Genomic DNA, 11527 nt, shown 5'->3' with positions numbered 1-11527 from the left:
TTTATAAAATTCGTGCTGTCTGCTGCTCACGTTTACACTATAGATGCAAGAAAAAACTGTCCTCATGCTTTCTGGCTGTCTGACTGTGGCAGCCCAGATTGAATGAGGGAGTACAGGGAAAAATATTTTGTAACTCACAAATAACCTTGTGAATATAAAAGCCTGCTTTACTCCAAAAGTATCCTCTTTCGCTGTTGGTGGGAATGTAAATTGGTACAACCACTCTGGAAAACAGTATGGAGGTTCCTCAGAAAATTAAATATAGAGCTACCATATGATCCAGCAATCCCACTGCTGGGCATATAATCAGGACAAAACATTCTTTCAAAAAGATATATGCACCCATATGTTCATCACAGCCCTATTCACAATAGCCAAGATACGGAAACAACCTAAATGTTCATCGACAGATGAATGGACTAAGAAGTTGTGGCACATACATACAATGGACTATTACGCAGCCACAAAAAAGAACAAAATGTCAATTACAGCAGCATGGATAGAACTAGAGATTCTCATATTAAGTGAAGTAAGTCAGAAAGAGAAAGGCAAATACCGCACGATATCACTAATATGTGGAATCTAAAATATGGCACAGAGGATCCTATCTACAAAACAGAAACAAATCATGGACACGGAGAGCAGACTTGTGGTTGCCAGGGGAGGGGGAAAAGAGTGGGATGGACAGGGAGTCTGGGGTTGGTGAATACAAACTGTAGCATTTGGAGTGGATGAGCAATGGGTTCCTATTGCACAGCCCAGGGAACTGGGTGTGATTGAGTCACTTTGCTGTGCAACCGAAATTGAAGAATCATTGTAAATCAACTATACTTTAATTTAAAAAAAGAAAGAAAAGTATTGGAAAATTATTCCCCGCTATGCTTGCCTTCTGATTAATCCCACTTGTAAGAGTTTAAGTCTAATTAAAAACAAGACAATGACTTAAAAAAAATTGTTTGTGGATGAGATAAAGAATTTAGATCATACTCTTTGGGGAGCACCCTCATGTAGTTAATATGCACACAAAAATCTTTCCTCATACAGAGGGCGATCGGGGTGTCACTTGACTTACACACTGGTTTATTTTTATTTTCTTTAAGCTGTGTAGTTGAGAATGTTCCGCCATGTGACACACACATACCCATGTGAGAACTGTGGGTTTTGCAATATCTCACCATTTTCCCCTGATGGGAAATGGGGAAGTGAGGCATTTGCAAACTCCATTTCCGCTTTTGCCCACAGGAGCTGTCACGTGACATCCCCCACCCCCATTCCCTGGGTCCTGAGCAGCCTTAGACTCTGGGGCTGGCCCAGGGGCTGAGCAGGCTTGGAATGAACTCATGGAGGCTATTGTCACGCTGAGCAAGACTACAGAGAACCAGAGGGTTCTGACTTGCACTTAGGGTCGCTCCGACCTAGAATCAGCCTCCCAGAAGCAGGTGTGCTCTGGGCCTCTCAAGAGGGAGGCCCTAAAGATTCAGATGAGGTCTGGAGTCCTCAGGGCTTTCTTAGTGCCCCAGGGAACTAGCTGCCCCTTAGACTCTGGGGCCTGCCCCCCATCAGACCTCCTGGGACTGAGGAAGCCTAGACTGACTCTACCTCTGACCTAGGCTGGTAATTGAGTGAGCCCTAATGTTGCCAAGAATATGGGGTTCTGCAGCTGGAAACTGATCCCTCAGCAAAAACAGCATCTGACCCTTTTGAGACAGTCAGGCATTTACAACAGCCGCAGTATAACTATTCAAATGGTTGTAAAGGACGAATGGGAATTTGGACTTTGAACCTATGAAGTTAGTCAGCATTCTTTCCATTTACCTTCAGGGAAAAGAGAGGTCACACTGGCTTTTGACCAAATGGCCTGATCTCCTGCCACAGAGCTCATCAGAACCATGAATCTGACGCAAATACACCAGCTGCCCTCTATTTCCAAAAAGACCCAATTTGATTCATCCCTCGCCATCTCTTCTGCCACCCCCAGGTCCAAGCAGTCATCACCCCTCACCTAGGTTATTGCAACAGCCTCCCCAAAGCTTCCTTGCTTCTGCTATTATTTTCCATCCATCCATCTCCATACATAAACCAGTATAATCTTTGAAACATCAATTTTGTATGTCATTGCCACCAGACTTCATTTAAAAGCCTGTGGCTTTCTACTGTACTTAGAATAAAATCCAAACTCTGTGGCCTGGACAAGTCCCCACACTTTGACCTCCCCAGCATTTCTCTTATGCGTGATACTATAAACACCAACTTTGAACACGGAGTGTTCTTTCCTGCTGCAAAGCATTGGCTGCTGCCTTTGCCCAGAAGACATTCACTGCTATTCTTTGCATAAAATACTTCCTCTGATCTCAGAGTCTCCACTATAACATCACCTGCTCAGCACAGCTGTCCCTGGGCACCTGTCTGAAGCCCCCTCTCCCATCACTCTGTCATATCACCTCATTTATTTCTTCTTTTTTTTTCCTTTCACTTTGTAGGGCCATACCTGTGGCTTATGGAAATTCCCAGTCTAGGGGTTGAATTGAATCAGAGCTACAGCTGCCACCTAAACCTCAGCAATGCAGGATCCAAGCCGTGTTTGCAACCTAAAGCACAGCCCACAGCTACATGGGATCCTTAACCCACTGAGCGAGGCCAGGGATCAAACCCACATCCTCATGGATCCTAGTCAGGTTCATTAACCACTGTGCCATGAAGGGAATTCCTCTTCTTCTTCTTCTTCTTTTTTTTTTTTTTTTTTTTAGCTGTGCCTGCAGCATTTGGAAGTTCCTGGGCTCAGGATAGAACCTGTGCCATAGCAGTGACAAAGCCAGGCCTTTAACCCACTGAGCCACAAGAGAACTCTGCACTTTCCCTTTAAGACAACTTACTATACTCTATAATTACCCTATGTATTTTCTTCTATCTTCCTATATGAAAATCTAAACTTCTGAGAACAGGGAATGTTATTAGCTTCCCATCATGTCCTCTTTCTCTAACCTAGAACATTTCCTGAACAATTGGGAAAATTGATTAAAATTCGTTAGGAAATGCTGCATACCATTAGAATCCACCAGCTCAGGGCTGCCTGTGTCAGGATGTGGGGAAAGGCTGAGTGAAAACAGAATAAAGCACTGTTCCCAAGCCAGGTGCCTGTCAGCAGGACAAATTTGCAAGCACTCTTTGACCTGGCAAATCAGTGTTCAGGAACAGAGGGTGAACATGCTTGGTTAGGAAGTTCCATGGGTGAGTCAGGGGCATCTTAGTCTCAGCAGGATCAGAAAGAGCCTTTCCTTTGTCACTGGAGTCACCACGGCTCACAGTGGACAGTTATGGGGTGATAACATGTGGTCAGAGCAAGGCTTCAACCCTCCTGTTATAGGAGAAGTAGCTAGCAGAGGTACCCTGACAGATGAGAGTAGAGCGCTCAGAAATGATGTTTTGTTCCTGCTGTGGTGCAGTGGGTTAAGAATCCAACTATAGTGGCTCGGGTCACTGTGGATGCATGGGTTTGATCCCAAGCCCAGCACAGTGGGTTAAAGGGTTCAATGTTGCTGCACTTGTGGCATAGGTCACAGCTGCGGCTCAGATTCAATCCTTGTCCCAGTAAGTTCCATATGCCGTGCGTGTGGCCATTAAACAAAACAAAACAAAAAAAGTGCTGGTTTGCTACAACCCAACCTTCCAGGGCAGCATATGAGGCAACTCAGATCAAAGGTCTTGAGCTTTTGTGAGGGGGGGAGCGGGTGTCTGTTTAAAATAGCTCTTTTTAGGAGTTCCTGTTGTGGCTCAGTGGTAGTGAACACAACTGGTGTCCATGAGGATACAAGTTCGATCCCTGGCCACGCTCAGTGGGTTAAGGATCTGGCATTGCCATTAGCTGTGGTGTAGGTCACAGACACAGCTCAGATCTGGCATTGCTGTGACTGTGGCATAGGCTGGCGGCTGCAGCTTCGATTTGACCCCTAGCTTGGGAACCTCCATATGCTGCAGGAGGTGCAGCCCTGAAAAGCATAAATAAATAAATAAATAAATAAATAAATAAATAAATAAATAAAACAGCTCTTTTTATAAAAGTAGAATATAGTAGAAAACTTGGAAAATATAGGAAAAATATAAAGGAGACATTTTAGTACCAAAAAAAAAAAAAATCACCATAGCCACTAATACATATATTGAGGGTTTACAATCTGTCAAGCATTTTCCTACGCGCCTCACATGTATGTATTTATTTAATTCTCACAACAACCCAATGAGGTGTTTTCCTGACCATTTTACAGCTGAGAAAACTGAGGCACGGGGGAGTTAGGAAATTTGCCCTAAATCATGCAATCCTAGGATTTTAATTTAGCAGCGTTCCTCCAGAACACACATTCTTGGCTCTGGGCGGTTGTATATATTCACATCTGTACACATACGCACACATTCGTACATGCAATGGAGCAAAAAGAAGGCTTAAATATTAACAACCTTCCCTCGTCCTTCTATTAAGGAAGAAAGCTCATTTTGGGTTAGCTTCCAGATCTCTGAAAAATAAATAAAATATTTTAGATTCCCCTTTTCTGGTTAAGGTAGAGATGATCTTCCTATTATTGCCAGAAGCTGTGTTTGCTTATTTGTGAAGCCATGACCTGGCGTGTAACTTCATCAAATGTTTGTTCTACGACGGCAGAGTGACCGTATTTCTCTCCCGCCTCCTACACCCCTTTAACCTGCTAAGCTGGCCCTAGATTTGTTAGCTTGGCTGTGATTTTTTTTTTCTAGTCAATGGCTAAATTTTGACAGCTGATACTTTGTTTCAGAATTTTGCCCGATGTTTAATCATTTCTTTGAATACATTTTTTTTCTCATACTGCTCTTGTCTGGTTTTGGCATCAAGGTTGTACTGGACTTATAAAGTGAATTGACAAGTGCTTCCTCTTTTTCTCCTCTCTGAAAGAGTTTACGTTTGGAATTACCAGCACCTTGATCTCACCTATGAGAAAGTCTGGGCCTAGGATTTTGATCACAGGAAGATTTTAAATTTTTAATTCGATACTTTCATGGTTAGTGCACAAGTCAAGCTTTGTTTTATTTTTTGAGTCAGTGCGGATGAAAGTTTATTGTCCCAGGAACAAATCTAATTCTCAAAGGTTTTTAAATTTTATTGGTGTAAACTTACTTTTTTCTCATTTATCTAATTTTGCAATGTTACATGTGTAGTAACATTCTTTTCTTCCTTTTTTCCTTGACAAATCCTGACAGAAGTTGCCATTTTTTATGACCCTCCTGAAAACAGACTTTTTTGATATTCTCCTTTGTATATCTGATTTCTGTTTTATTAATTTCTATCTGTTAAAATTTCTTTGGCTTATTCACTGAGTTTGTTCTTCTCTCTGAGTTCTTAAATTGGATGCTTAGCTAGTTTTATGTTTGCATTTCTTCTTTTTTAATACAAGCTTTCAAGGCTAAGAGCAAGAAAGACCCAGTGAGAGAATCATAATAAGCTTGTATCTAATCAGAAAGCTACATTAATCTAATGTTCATAAAACTATGTAAAATGAACATCCCCAACCCAGTAACTTCAAAAATTGGGGGAGGGAAGAAATTCCCGCTGGGGTACAATGGGTTAAGAATCTGACTGCAGCAACTCGGGTCTCTGCTGGGGCTCAGGTTTGATCCCCAGCTTCTCACAGTGGATCTAGCAACCACCAGCTCGGTTTCAACCCCTGATCTGGCTGTGGGTGCCATCAGAAAAAAGAAAAAAAAAAATTGAGTGAGGGATAACCAATGTATTTAATTTACGTTGGATGAATGAATTTGGATTCGTTTTTTCTCTGAGGATTATTCACGGAAGTATTATTATATTAGTTTTTCAGCAATCCCATTTATTAACAGATACACTTTGCTTTCTGTCCATGATTTTTTTTTTTTTTTTTTTTTTTTTTTTTTTTTAGAGCCACACTTTCGGCATATGGGTGTTCCCAAGCTAGGGGTAAAATCCAAGCTAGAGCTCCCGGCCTGTGCCACAGCCACAGCAATGCCAGATCCAAGCCTTATCTGCGACCTACACCACAGCTTGTGGCAATATCGGACCCTTAACCCAATGAGAGAGGACAGGGATCAAACCCGCATTCTCATGGACACTTGTCAGGTTTGCAACCCACTGAGCCACAACGGGAACTCCCTGTCCATGATTTTAACACCAAGACAGCTAAGAAGGACTCTGGATTATACCTTTTTGTATTAGTCTTGATTTTTCTTTAAATTCTATTTTCAGGCTGAATTCACATGATGAGAATAGCATGAAAATGTATGGGTTTAATTTACATATCTTACCAGAAATCATAGTCAGGCAATTCTGGGGGAAGGGAGAACCCACCGTGCTTGACTTCCAAAAAATTTATCATAGTAGAAAAGCCATTTTATGGCTTCACTTCTAACCACAAATGCACTATTAAACTAGATTTCCAAATATATCTATTAAAAGGAAAAAAAACCTGCCAAAAAAAGTTTGCCACATCCTCTGGCCCTGGCTGATGGCAGGCATTATTCATCCTTTCTAAATTAGCAGGTGCACCCATCTCCTCCATCCAAGTTGCTGTGCAGCCGATTCAAGTGCTCGTTATCACTGCCTCTGATCATTTGATGGATAAACCTGAATTTGGGTTTTCCTGTCACTGCCTTTACCTCTTCCTCCCACTAATCACAGAGGCTCAACCAAGTGCAGGGAAGAATCACCCCAGGGCAGAATGTGGCTGTACCCCTGGGAAGCAGAGAATTTGATCCAAGTGCTCTCCCTAATCTCCTGAACTCGCCTGGGTAGATTTCTTACTTTTTTCCAAAAGGTTTTTATTGTGATAGGTTATCTTATCCATAGCAACCAATTACACTACAATAGCTATTATTATTGTTGTTCTTGTTATTATTATTATTATACATATAGAAAATTCAAGGCACACTTGATAAAATGAAAATGCAGGCAGCCGGTTAAGGATCTGGCATTGCCACCACAGCAATTTGAGTCACTGCTGTGGTACCGGTTCAGTCCCTGGCCTGGGAACTCCCATATGCTGCAGGCATGGCCAAAACAACAAAAATAAAAATGAAAATGCATCCTCAAGGAACTTGCTTCCCTTTTCACTGCACCTGTTATTCTTTGTTATGCAAAATATTATTAGAGCACATAGGCTATTGTCAAAATATTTATACGGGGCAATGAAAATATGCTTAGAATGTAATAGTCTGCAAGATTCTGATTGCCTAATGACAGTTATTCTGGAGTACTAAAATATACTACTTCAACCTCTGGACTACCCAGAGAGAATGCTGAAGATTATTTTTTAAATGAATAAAAATAGTTGGAGTTACTAGCACAAAGAACTTAAAAACATCAAGTCATAAATGCCAGGCTCTCTGACCTGGCTGAGAAACATTTATGTTTTCACAGTGGCCTTAAATGTCTTAACTTGGTGGTGGTCTTAAAATATAACACATTAAATTTGATGAAACACAGCCATTGTTTTTCGTTAGATCTTTATTGCATACTTATATATGTGTGTGTGTATTACTACAGTGACATAAAAGGGAAAGCATACTAGAAGATAAATAAGTCATGGAGGTGTATTATACAGTATAAGGAATATCATCAACAATATTGTAATAACTTTTATGGGGACAGATGGTTATTAGACATTGTAATGATTGTGCATTTAAATGTCAAATCACTTTGTGGTACACCTGTAACATAATATTGTATGTCAACTATAATGTAGTTCGATAAAAGATAAAATAAATGATTTAAAAAGGAAAACACGCCTTCCTTCCCACATTTCACTTCCGCAATTATTTACCCACCCCTACACGTGTGCACATACACACACACACACACACACACACACACACACACACACACTGCCACACCCTGGAGACACATACATGTCTGTGTATGCGTGCTAAAATTCATTATATACGTAGATCAAGTTATTGGTTTTTACCAAGATAAAATTAGGATTTGCATATCATTCTGTAATTATTCCCACTTCCTAGAACATGAATATTTTTCTAAGTCAATTCCTCAAACTTCCTCAATTTTTACATACTGAGTAATATTGGATGGAATGAATACATCATTGCCTAACTATTTGAAATATTTTAATTGTTCCCAATTTTTCCTATTACAAACAGTGCTGCAATGAGCCAATCCACTTTTCACAATGACTCTATTCACCTTAGGGATACTCATATTAGACTCTTGCTGTCTCAGATAGCAAATACGAGTTTCTTCAAGATCCCAGAGTTACTATATGGATGCAAAGTGCTGGAAACCACTCTTTGAACTGCCACTGATGCAGCCAAATCACAAGTCAAACCAGGTCATCATTGGAAATTGCCCCTTCAACTATTTCTGTCTCCCCTCCATAAACACAGGAAGTCTATCTGTTCCATGTCTTAAGCTTGTCCCTCTCAATATTGTATCACTTTGTTTCCACTGTATGAAAAGATTTTTCTCCTGCAATGGGAATCAAAACATAAGCTTTAAATCAAATGAGAGAATTGCTCCATCCATTCCTTCACTAGATTTGTATTCAGGGTGTGGTGTAAGATCAGAAAATTAAGAACCCACCCAGTTAAAGTTACCAAATGATGGATTGTTTGGAAATTTCCAACAGTGTAATGAATTTAGTCTAACAATTTGAATGTTCCGCTTAGAGACAGGAGGCAAATATTCAATGTAACCTGCCCACCTCCCTAGAGAGAAATTAATATAGTGTATTAATTGATGGAAAGAGTCACATCACTTCTTCATCCCACTCTTCCTGGCTTTCAAAGGAAGCAATAAATCCCTCAAAGTCAAGGGGTTGGGAGAAACGGGATAACAATATTATCTTTTCTTTTTTATTTTTTATATTTTTTTTTTTGGTCTTTTTGGGGCCTCACCTGCAGCATATGGAAGTTCCCAGGTTAGGGGTCAAATCAGAGATACAGCTGCTAGCCTACACCACAACCACAGCAATAACTGGATCCTTAACCCACTGAGCGAGGCCCGGATGGAACCTGCATCCTCATGGATACTAGCCGGGTTCCTTACAGCTGAACCACGACAGGAACTCCAAAAATATTTATCATTTCTAAATTTGTATTCCATAAGCATATTCCTAAGCCAGTCCCGTATAACTTTTACAAGCAGAGAAACCAAGACGGCAGTCCAGTGGGTGAATTGGCTGTCCAGTAAGAGTCACCCATCTCAGGTTCCCAGGTCTGTGCTCAACACCCAGTCGCTGCCACTTTCCCCATCATCCCTAGGATAACACATCTTTCACAGCCACCCAACAGGTCTCCTGCTGTCCCCTGCAGTCCTTGAAGTGTGCTGTTTTTCATTTAGCAGGCTGGCTTTTACCCTGCTAAATGAGAGGTATCCCATACACCCGCTAGCATTTTTTTTTTTCTACATCTCTCTCCTGAGAAATTGAAAGATTTTCCTGAAATGATATCCTGCCCATACAACCTTGACTGCTCCTTCCCCAAGAGAGGAAACAGCAGCTCGGCGAGTCAAGCCAGTTTTCTTTATACCCGTCAATGTTTCAGATCTCAAGGACGTTCTTAAAGGGCAGCTTCCTTTACTGTGCACTGGTAATGCCTGGGCCTGGCATGGGGAGGGGAGCCCTGGAGCTTTGGAAAGGAGTTGAGGTTTTGCTAACAACCAGACCACAGCAGCAGCGGGAGCCTGGACAGCTAAAGCTGCAGGCACTGCCCTTGTGCCTCTGCCAGGCGCTCCGCCACCATGCAGACCTACCGGGGTTGAGATGAGGAAGCCCAGTAGACCCAGAGTGGATGGAAGACAACCAGGACTGGGTTTCTGGCAGAGCCCTTCCTGTCGTCCACCTGCGTCTAACCTCCTGTCCCAGTCCCCTCCCCCCATCCATCCCCACTGCTTCCCCCACTCCCACACCATTCACCTAGCGGGTAGAGCAGCAGAATTAATCCACCACTCTATATAGGCCCTGTGATTTTTGCAAGAAATATCTAACTGACCCCATTTTGCATCTGATCCAATCAATCTTGCTTTTCTTTTTTGTTTTTTTCTTTTTCTTTCTTTCTTTCTGTTTTTTTTTTTTTTTTTTTCAATTGGGCCACATGTATGGCATATGGAAGTTCCCAGGCTAGGGGCCCAAGGGTCCAATCAGAACTACACCTGTTGGCCTACACCACAGCCACAGCAATGCCAGATCCAAGCTCTGTCTGTGACCTACACCGCAGGTCACAGCAATGCAGGATCCTTAACCTACTGAGGAGGCCAGGGATCGAACCCAGATCTTCACGGATACTGTCTGGATCATTTCTGCTGAGCCACAAGGGGAACTCCAAAATCAGTGCTTGCTTTCCAAAGAGAGGGGACAGTATTCTTTAGCCTGAGCCACTGGGTATCTAGGGATGGGGCCTATGACAATATCCTGAGGTAAAATTGGTGGAGGGTAGGGGGTGTGTTATACGTACATTTTTAGTGATTTACTCAGGAACGTTAAGACCATTGAACACTGAGAAACAGCCTGTGGCCACTGTCCCCAGCTTCCTGGGTTAAGTGTACTTACTTACCCAGCGCCGCCACTGAGAAATGGAACTCTCTCTGTGTTGCTTTCTCTCTGAGCATCTCCCCCGTCTCCGACCCTCAGTTTTTTATTCAGACACTCACTCTGTTCCTCTCCTTTGGACACTTGTAACTTCTCCCATACTTCCATGCTGGTCCCTCATCAATGCAATCCTGCTTCCGGAATGATTTTTCCAGAACAAAGCCTGGCCACGTGACTTCCTCCCTGAACTGCTTTTCCCTGTCCCCGCTGCACACAGGGGAAAGCTCGTCTTCCTCAAGGGGACACTCAGGTTCTCTCCCATCTGGCCCTGACCCCCTTCCAGCCTCATTACACAAAGTGCGTGCAATTCTATTAAAACTCCAAGCTGTTCTGCTGCCTCCAGGCTCTCTCCCGTGCCCACCACCATCATCGTCTTGGCACCACCCTATACCGGCTCCCACAGGCCCCCTGATGTCTTCCCACAGCTGCCACCCCAGGTGGAATGAGTCTCCCTCTTTTGTGTCCCCTGTGTATTCACTCCATCGTACACCTGTCATGTTTGTCTGTCCTGCTCACATGCTGATTGGGTCTGGTTCACTCTGCCCACCCAGTCCCCAGCCCTGTGTGGGGAACGTGCCATGCACTGCTGGTGTGAGTCCATGCTGCTGGCCAGTGCCTGGCTGAGCTACGGCAGGAGTGAGGTCTCTTCCTTTCCTGGCATTCTCCCAGCTCAGCATGGCTCCTGTGTTATGCCTCTGTTGCCACTGGGGGGACCCTGGGGAGGCTGTGGTGGTTGCTGCAGAGGCCCCAACACCACTGTCCACACCGCCCCACTCAGCTGCCCTGATGCTGTTGAACTTGTGCAGTTCCTCTTAATATTCTGGCAGAGAGCGTCTCGACCTTGGATGCTTTAGCTCTGTTAGGATCACCTGGATTGCTTTTTTTTTTTTTAATACTTTTTATTTTTTCCATTATAGCTGGTTTACAGAGTTCTG

Source organism: Sus scrofa, chromosome 1, assembly GCF_000003025.6.
Source record: "Sus scrofa isolate TJ Tabasco breed Duroc chromosome 1, Sscrofa11.1, whole genome shotgun sequence".
Lineage (NCBI taxonomy): Eukaryota > Metazoa > Chordata > Mammalia > Artiodactyla > Suidae > Sus > Sus scrofa.
The sequence above is the reverse complement of the archived record's forward strand: the minus strand, read 5'-3'. Positions refer to the sequence as shown.